Below are 8,598 nucleotides of genomic sequence, written 5' to 3' on the forward strand. Positions count from 1 at the left end.
CGCCCTTCCGATATCATAACCCCTATATGTGGCAAAGGCATATTTGCGGTAAAACCAGTCGATCAACGGTGTAGTCGACGGTTTCGCGCCTTTCCCTCTTGAGTTGTCCGCTCATGAGTACCTTGTCTAGCACTTCAAAGTAGAAACCTTACTCTATTAAACTGTTCATGCATGATGGTCAAGCCTAGCCGAGTCAGTTATGTTGTCCGCATAATGACTCATTAAAATAGCCTAAACCAAAGTCCATCGGGTTTCCTGAAACCCAAACAGACACCTTCACACTATGTGCATTTATTTGGAGAACTAAACGCCTTATGCTAATTATTGGTATTAAATAGTCGAGTCCGGTGGGGGTGAGGTCTTAACCCTTTGTTTTGCAGGAAATGAATGACAAAGTTCCCGACTTCGGTATGGTAAACATACCCTCAATCTTGCTGACCTGGTGGAGGAACCTCCCATCAAGTAACCAAATCAACGAATGGAAAGAGAGAGTCACCAAGGCTAGTGAGAAGCTAGAATACCTGGAGTACAGCTTGCTGGAATTGGAAGGGAAAGTGAGGAAAAGAGTCACCGACTGTCAAAAACATTGAGGGAAGCGAAGGAGAACGCCTGGCAAAAGGCATTTTTACTGGAAAATCTGCGCGAGCTGGAGGATCTAATCAACGAGAACATTCAACCTGAGTAAGGTCCTTCAGGTACCAAGTAGTTAGGATTTTTAATCTTCTGCTTTCTTAAATGTAATAAGGCCGCTGGCCATTAGTGACATCTTTTATTATTCAGTTGTTTTTGACTCATCTTATTTTTATCAATAAAATGAGGCATTTAGCATTATAAGTTCTCCAAATTTAATTTGTCGCTAGGCTTACCTCGGGCACAACGAGGCACCCAAATTAGGAAGCGATTTATATTCCAGCACAATGTGTTTAAATATTGCAATATTATTTATCAGAATCCGCGCTAACTTTTTACCTTTTTGTTTTTTTTTTCTTTTATTATTTTTATTCCCCTCCCCAAAGGTTAGTTCGTGCATTCTGGCACCATCAGCGTACTCAACAAGATCCAAGGGTCCTTTGCCTCCTCCTCCTCCAAGTCCTACCAGAAACAGGAACAAAGGCAAAATAGGAGATACAAGTGCTAGAAAGGAAATCGAGGAAACCTCTCAGAACGCTTCAATCACTAAGGAAACTGCTGCTAATCTTGAGCAAACTTTGCTGAGATTTCGAGAAGAATTGGAACAAGTTCGAAACCTGGCAAGTCTGTCAATCACTCTTGCCGCTGCTGATGCCAACAACTAGAACCATACTACACCACCAGTACAACCCGCTCATGCCCAAGCCTGCAACACCTGCAACAACACTCCACTGCACGTTCCTGAAACACAAAATACCACAAAAGACCATAACACTCAAATCTTTGTGGACACCATGCCACATTACAGTCAGCCAATCGCCAGTGCAATAGAGACAGATGACAAGAGCTCCCTCATTCAGAATTTGGCCGCTGAGGTCAAGAAGTTGACTAGCCGGGTCCAAGATTTCGAAGGTAACAAAAGTGTTGAAGGGTTAAATTACAAAGATCTCTGTGTTCAGCCAGATGTTGAGCTCCCGGAAGGGTACAAACCTCCCAAGTTTGAACTATTCGACGGTACAGGTGATCCCAGGGTCCACCTCAGAATGTATTGTGATAAGCTGGTAGGAGACGGAAGGGACGAGAAGAATCGCATGAAGCTGTTCATGAGGAGTTTGAAGGGTGATGCTTTATCATGGTATATTAGCCAGAATGCAAAGAAATGGACTAGTTGGGTGAACATGGCGTCTGACTTTATGGATTGGTTTAGGTTCAACACGGAGAATGCAACAGATGTGTTCTATATCCAGAATCTCAAGAAGAAGCCCACAGAGACCCTTCGCGAGTATGCTACTCGTTGGAGGTCAGAAGCTACTAAGGTCATCCCCGCCGAGGTAGAAATTCCTTCCTTAAGGGTCATACAAGAAGCAAAATTAGATGATGCAGAATGGGTCAAGAGTCGCTACGAGAAGTTAGCCCTCATAGACGGAAAAAGAATGAGCACTGTTTGTCACGGTCAATTATATCAGAACAGAATGTCCAGAGCCTTCAACAAGAGAGTCAAGCCAAGGAAGTTTACACCAGGACAGCTGGTGTTGAAGAAGATATTTCCATATCAAGATGAAGCCAAAGGGAAATTCTCTCCTAATTGGCAGGGTTCGTATATGGTGCATCGAGTTCTAACCGGAGGAGCCCTTATTCTCGCGGAAATGGACGGAGAAGTCTAGTCGAAGCCTATCAACGCAGACGCAGTGAAGCGATACTACATTTGATCATATGCTTTTCCTTCATGATGCATTTTGAACTACGCCTGACCTGATTCTCTTTTAAGAGGGGATACGTAGGCAGCCCTATGGGTTCGGTCACATTTTAATAAAAAATTCCATTTTTCCCCGCTATTGGAACTGGGGCAGAATTTTGAGGAGGACCCTCAAAATTCTGAAGTCAGTCGTCAGTTTTCTCATCAACACCAACCCAGTAAACTGGGGCGGAATTTTGAGGAGGGCCCTCAAAATTCTGGGATTGTTCCGCGTTCAGTCATCCAGCACAGCCGTCAGCAGCGCCAGCCCAGTAAACTGGGGCAGAATTTTGAGGAGGACCCTCAAAATTTCGGAGCAAGCGAGGTTGTCGTGTCTTGAACCATGTTGTAGTTGTTGGTTCATCCCGAAATAATCAAGGAATTGTTTTTACCTATATATACATGCACTTGCCTTATATTCACTAGGTCATGCCCGAATATCATTTGGATCGCATCGTTTAGCAACGCTACCCCAATTATACGCAACAGCAAGAGCCGGAGGATACGAACTAACCTCCCCCCTATAAAACTCACAATTTTTCTTTGGATGCAGGAATTCAGGCAACGAATCAAAATATATTTGCTCTTCAGAATCAAAAACCCTCCAGAGGGTCACTATCCGCACTCGACACTCCCCAGCAGTCTTAATAGCGCAAACCGCCCACCAGAATTCAGGCCGCAAAAGCAAAACGCACCCACTCTTTAGAGTCAAAACTCTCAAAGCAATCACTCATTTCGCAAAAGTCTACTATCTACACCCAGCATTTCCCAGCAGTCATGATAGCGCAATCATCTATCAGCTAAGAGAACTTACTACTGTTCGTTTCTTTACATTTCTGCATTGCATAAGGCTACTTGCTTCCTTTCGAGACTAAGCTCTGTCTCCATCTGCATTTCTGCATAAGGCTATTCTCTACCTTTCGAGGTTAAGCTCCACCTCCATATTGCATAAGGCTATCTATCTACCTTCCGAGACTAAGCTCTGTCTCCATTTGCATTTCTGCATAAGGCTACTCTCTGCCTTCCAAGGTTAAGCTCTACCTCCATACTGCATAAGGCTACTTTCTGCCTTTCGAGACTAAGCTCTGTCTCCATCTGCATTTTTGCATAAGGCTATCTATCTGCCTTTCGAGGTTAAGCTCTACCTCCATAATGCATAAGGCTATCTATCTGCCTTCCGAGACTAAGCTCTGTCTCCATCTGCATCTTGAATAAGGCCACTTTTCGGCCTTCCGAGGTTAAGCTCTACCTCCATCCTGTATAAGGCTACTTATTTGCCTTTCGAGACTAAGCTCTGTCTCCATCCGCATTGCATAAGGCTATCTTCTGCCTTCCGAGGTTAAACTCTACCTCCATCCTGCATAAGGCTACTTATCTGCCTTTCGAGACTAAGCTTTGTATCCATCCGCATTGCATAAGGCTACTCTCTGCCTTCCGAGGTTAAGCTCTACCTCCATATTGCATAAGGCTATCTATCTACCTTCCGAGACTAAGCTCTGTCTCCATCTGCATTTTGCATAAGGCTACTCTCTACCTTTCGAGGTTAAGCTCTACCTCCATATTGCATAAGGCTAGCTATCTGCCTTTCGAGACTAAGCTCTGTCTCCATCCGCATTTTGCATAAGGCTACTCTCTGCCTTCCGAGGTTAAGCTCTACCTCCATATTGCATAAGGCTATCTATCTGCCTTTCGAGACTAAGCTTTGTCTCCATCCTGCATGGCTGAAATATCGCCACTTTATTTAAATTCTCGCTTCGGCTGAAATATCGCCTCCTGCTTTTTAAATTCTCGCCTTGGCTGAAAAATTGCCACCCTTGCATTCATTTGGCTGAAAGATTGCCACCTTCTCATGTGCTGAAAAATCGCCAACTTATTCAAAGGCGTCATAGTTCGGAGGCACCATCTGCATAGCCCGAGAACATCATTTCATGGCCTGCGAATCCTTATTTTATGCGCTTCATAGCTCAGGACATCATAGTCTGAGGACGTCATCCTAACCGTCCAAAGACAGCATTCATGGTCCAATGGGAACTTGCATCACGTTTAAATTACACAAATATATACGCACATCACGCACTTGCAGGTACTCCGGTTGGCTCACGGCTGTCTCAGCGATCCCGCTCCAATTCTTCGCAGCCTGTCCGATTCCAAGCACCCTCTCAAACCTGACCGTCGCGACCGTTCTTTTAAATTTCCATCGGCATATTCCGCCAATGGTTCCTGAACTACATGTGGCCTGATTCCTGTAAAAGTAGGGATATGTAGACAGCTCAGAAACCAGAGAACGGTCAAAATTCTTTTACAATCGCCATTTCCGGTCAAAATTGGCCATCTTGTCTTTACCCGACAACTCTTTCATCCTCCTCGGGTAAAGAGGGGCAGCTGTTGATACCTAATTTTTCCCTATGTATTTTTATACTCAAAATACTTTCAAAATAGCATATGTATGCATATACAAGCACGCCCAAAGTCTTTGGTATTTTTCCAAATTTTTAAAGATTTTTAAACCCAATTTATGGCCTATTTTGCACTATAAAAAACCAATAATTATTCCCAAAAAACTTGTCATTTTGGCGAATAATTTATTTTATTCTCGCATTCACACAAAATATAATTTACGTGATTTTTGCATAATTTTACAAGTCCATTTGGTATTTTTAAACTAAAATTGCATGAAATTGCAATTTTAGCCTATTTCTCGATTTAATAGCATTCGTAATCACAAAGTCATTTATAATATTTTTAAATTAATACTTATACATTGCTTATCAACTCAGTATTTTTAATTTAATTTTAAACACTATTTACTATTTTTATAAAATCAAAACGGGGAAAATTGGCTATTTAAATTGCAGTCCCTTTTTATTTCAATTGTAGCCCAAATTGCACCCTCAATTTCAACCCCAACCCGTATTCCTAGATTACCCAACCCATACCCAATTAATTTACCCGATCCAGCCTTGATCTGATCTGAGCCGTTGATCAAATGAGATCAACGGCCCAGATTCTTATTTCTCAAATTAAATCAAACGACCCCCCCTTTGACCCCTCATTTCTCATAGAGACCGGTCTCTCTCCTGGTCTCTTTGTCTCCTCCTTCTCTCTAGAACCCTCTAGTTCCCTCCTCCTTCTCCGACGAGCTTCATCGCCTCTCCGGCCATGCTCCGTCCTCACTTCTCTCGACCACCAGTCGCCATGGAGCTGTGTCTCGCTGATCTTCTCTAAGTTTTGAGGCTCCAGAGACTTCCACCATGCAAGATGGTCACTGGAAGCCTTGCTTGTCTTATCTCCGGCCTTTTCTCCGATGGTTTTCAGTCCGATGGCACTATGAATGCCATTATTAACGAGTTTCACAGCCATGTTCCTTACCTCACCAAGTTATTGCAAAAAACCCTAATTTCCGCCTAAGTCTCTCGATCTCTATCGTTTTAAAGCATTTTTAACTTATCCTTTTGTGTTTTACACTACTTTCTGCCTCATTCTCAAATTTTAAACGTTTTGTTCTTTTCTCAAAAGCTAGAGTTTCCGAACCCCTTTCAAAAATCACTATATCTTCTGCTTCTTTTTGAGTATTATGTGTTTATGCCTGTATTATTTGTTTATGTTTGTATTATGAGCTTGTTTGTGTGGTTTTCTGGTTAATCCGAGTTCCATGCTTTATGTTTCTATTAGGGCTCCTGTCTTGTGTTGAAACTGTGATCTTCTCGCTTAGTGTTCTCTGATTTTCACACCTATTGTGTTTATAGGTCTAATTGTTATTCTAAATAATTCTGTGCATCTCTTTGAATCCCTGATTATCCGTATATGATTTCCTTGGAGATGCTCCACTGATTTGAATTGTTTCCTTGATTGTGAGATGCTTTCCTTACTTAAGGATGATTCCCTGTGATTTTCCATCTCACCCGTGATTTTCCTTAACTAATTGCTTTCAAAATCAGTCTGTTTATATGCACACTATATGCCTATTTACTTTCCTTACTTGTAATTATGTTGTACCTTCCTTATTTGATGCATTTATCTTTACCGTTTGAGTTGTGACTCCCTAATTGAAGGCAATTTGAGTTTTAATTGATTCTAATAGGTTTTCTTTCTATAATTATAATCAGTCTATATATGTTACCTTATTTTTCACTTATTTGAAGACTATATATTCTACCCTCTCTTTAGCATAGCGGGGGGAATCATTTTCTGAACTCTCTCTTACACAAAAGAAGTAATTCAGTACTCTCTCTTTGTTTTACACAATCTCTCTCCCCTTGTGACTACTGGCTGATCAACTAGCTTGAAACTCAGGCTGAGTTTCAGGCTGCTTCATTGTTCCATTGCTCTCTATATTGCTGCTCACTTCACTAGTATCGCTGCACACTCTCTATATTGCTACTCACTTCACCACTTTGCATATTATAACTCACTACTGTCATGCATTACTTTGCCTTCAACTGGTATGTCTCCTATTTGATTTACAGCTTCAAAGCAATATGTTTTCTATGGGTATTGCACTTCCTTTTGTTTCTGGTATGTTTCTACTTATGCTTTTGTTGTTCTTGCTGCAATTAGCATGCTTCTATGTTGATTAACATGACTATCTTAATCTGGCATGCCTATTACTCCCCTTATATGTCTCATGCATGTCTTTCCTTATCCCCTAACCCCAGTGTAGTTATCAGCATGATGTTCTGACCTCTTTGGTTGAAACCTGCCTGATTGTTTAAGTGCTGAAGTGCTTCTCTTTGATGTTTGTGTAACTGTGTTCTCACTCGTGAATTACTTGTCCCCTTCTCCTCTGCCCCTGCTTGTGCTTACCTGACATTGTATCTTCTGTTTCAAACTGCTTTTCAATTCAATCTTTTGAAACTCCATCACTATCTCACTACTCTCAGAAGTTTAGGGTCAGCCACCTTAGTGTAAGCATTGCTTTGGGTACCTTGAGTACCGACTGAACTTTGATGCACAAGGCTGGTAATTCCACACTTGCACTTGTCTTGTTAATTTGTTTTGGGTGCCTGGTATTGGCCAAGGGTCCCAATGGGCCTTTAGGGAGCTTTGCCTCACCCAAACCTTGGTAAAGGTTGTGAAACTCGAAAGAAGTGAGGATTGGAGACTTGAGCCTGGTTGAAGGCTCCCTATAGAATAGCTTCTTATTTTTCTATTCTTCGCTACTGTAATCTGATTACTTCGTCTATAATAACTTGTAATGAATAATTGGGGATATAGTGAAATTGGGTGGGATTATGCATGTTTGGTTAATGGGTAGAGAACATGTCTATAGGGTTTTACTTACTTATTTGTGCAATAGATATCTTGCATAGGACATGCATCTCACACGATTAGAAATCCTGTTTTAGGCTCTTTTACTTTCAGCTCGTTATTATACTCACTTTGTAATCACGATTAATTAACAACCTGTTATACAAATTGCTACTACATTTAGGGACCATGTTTTAGGAGCTTTATGTGCATTAGACATCATGTTACTTAGGATCTTCGTTTGAGTGGCAATTGTTGAACGCCTTACTAATTTGTCTAATTTAACAACATAAGTCTGATGAACTATGCCTCCTCTCCTTAAAACTGGATTAATATGCATGCTCACCTTTCAAGTAGGCAATACATACGACGACTAGGCAAGCTTTAGGCCTAATAAAATTGATTGATTTTGGTTTGCCAGTTTTCAGACTACCCCGTCTCTTTTTTAAACTACTGAACTTCATTCCTTGTTTGCCTCGCTGAGGATTACTCTGATTTCTGTTAAAACTCCAGTCCCATTTTGACATACTCTCGGAATCAGGCGTATGTTTTATCATGTCTTCTACTGGGTTGTTTGCTTGTCCAGAATCGTGCTATTTTACTACATCATTACTATATTTTGAAAGTGTTACAATATGTCTTTTACTAATTCCTAAACTATTATATACCTACTGCCATTTTTTAGTTATATTTCTGAAAATTTCGATCAAACTTTTTTTTTTGATTTCTGCCAAAACCTATCTTTAATATTCCTGCTTTTAACTCTCATTTCTTTAGACCTTAAATGTGATTGATACGTGCTAATTATATGTCTATCCGTGGAGGGACATTTGAGCCTCTTACGTGCCTTTATGTGATCCCTTACATGAAGTCTTATTTGTTTTGTATGTCGCCTAGTATTTTGACCTTCAAACCTAAGGGTTCAACCTAGTCCTTACCTTATAGGAATAATGGTCCTAAATACCCTCTAGGACTTATAGGACGGG

Source organism: Nicotiana tabacum, chromosome 20, assembly GCF_000715075.1.
Source record: "Nicotiana tabacum cultivar K326 chromosome 20, ASM71507v2, whole genome shotgun sequence".
Taxonomy (NCBI): Eukaryota; Viridiplantae; Streptophyta; class Magnoliopsida; order Solanales; family Solanaceae; genus Nicotiana; species Nicotiana tabacum.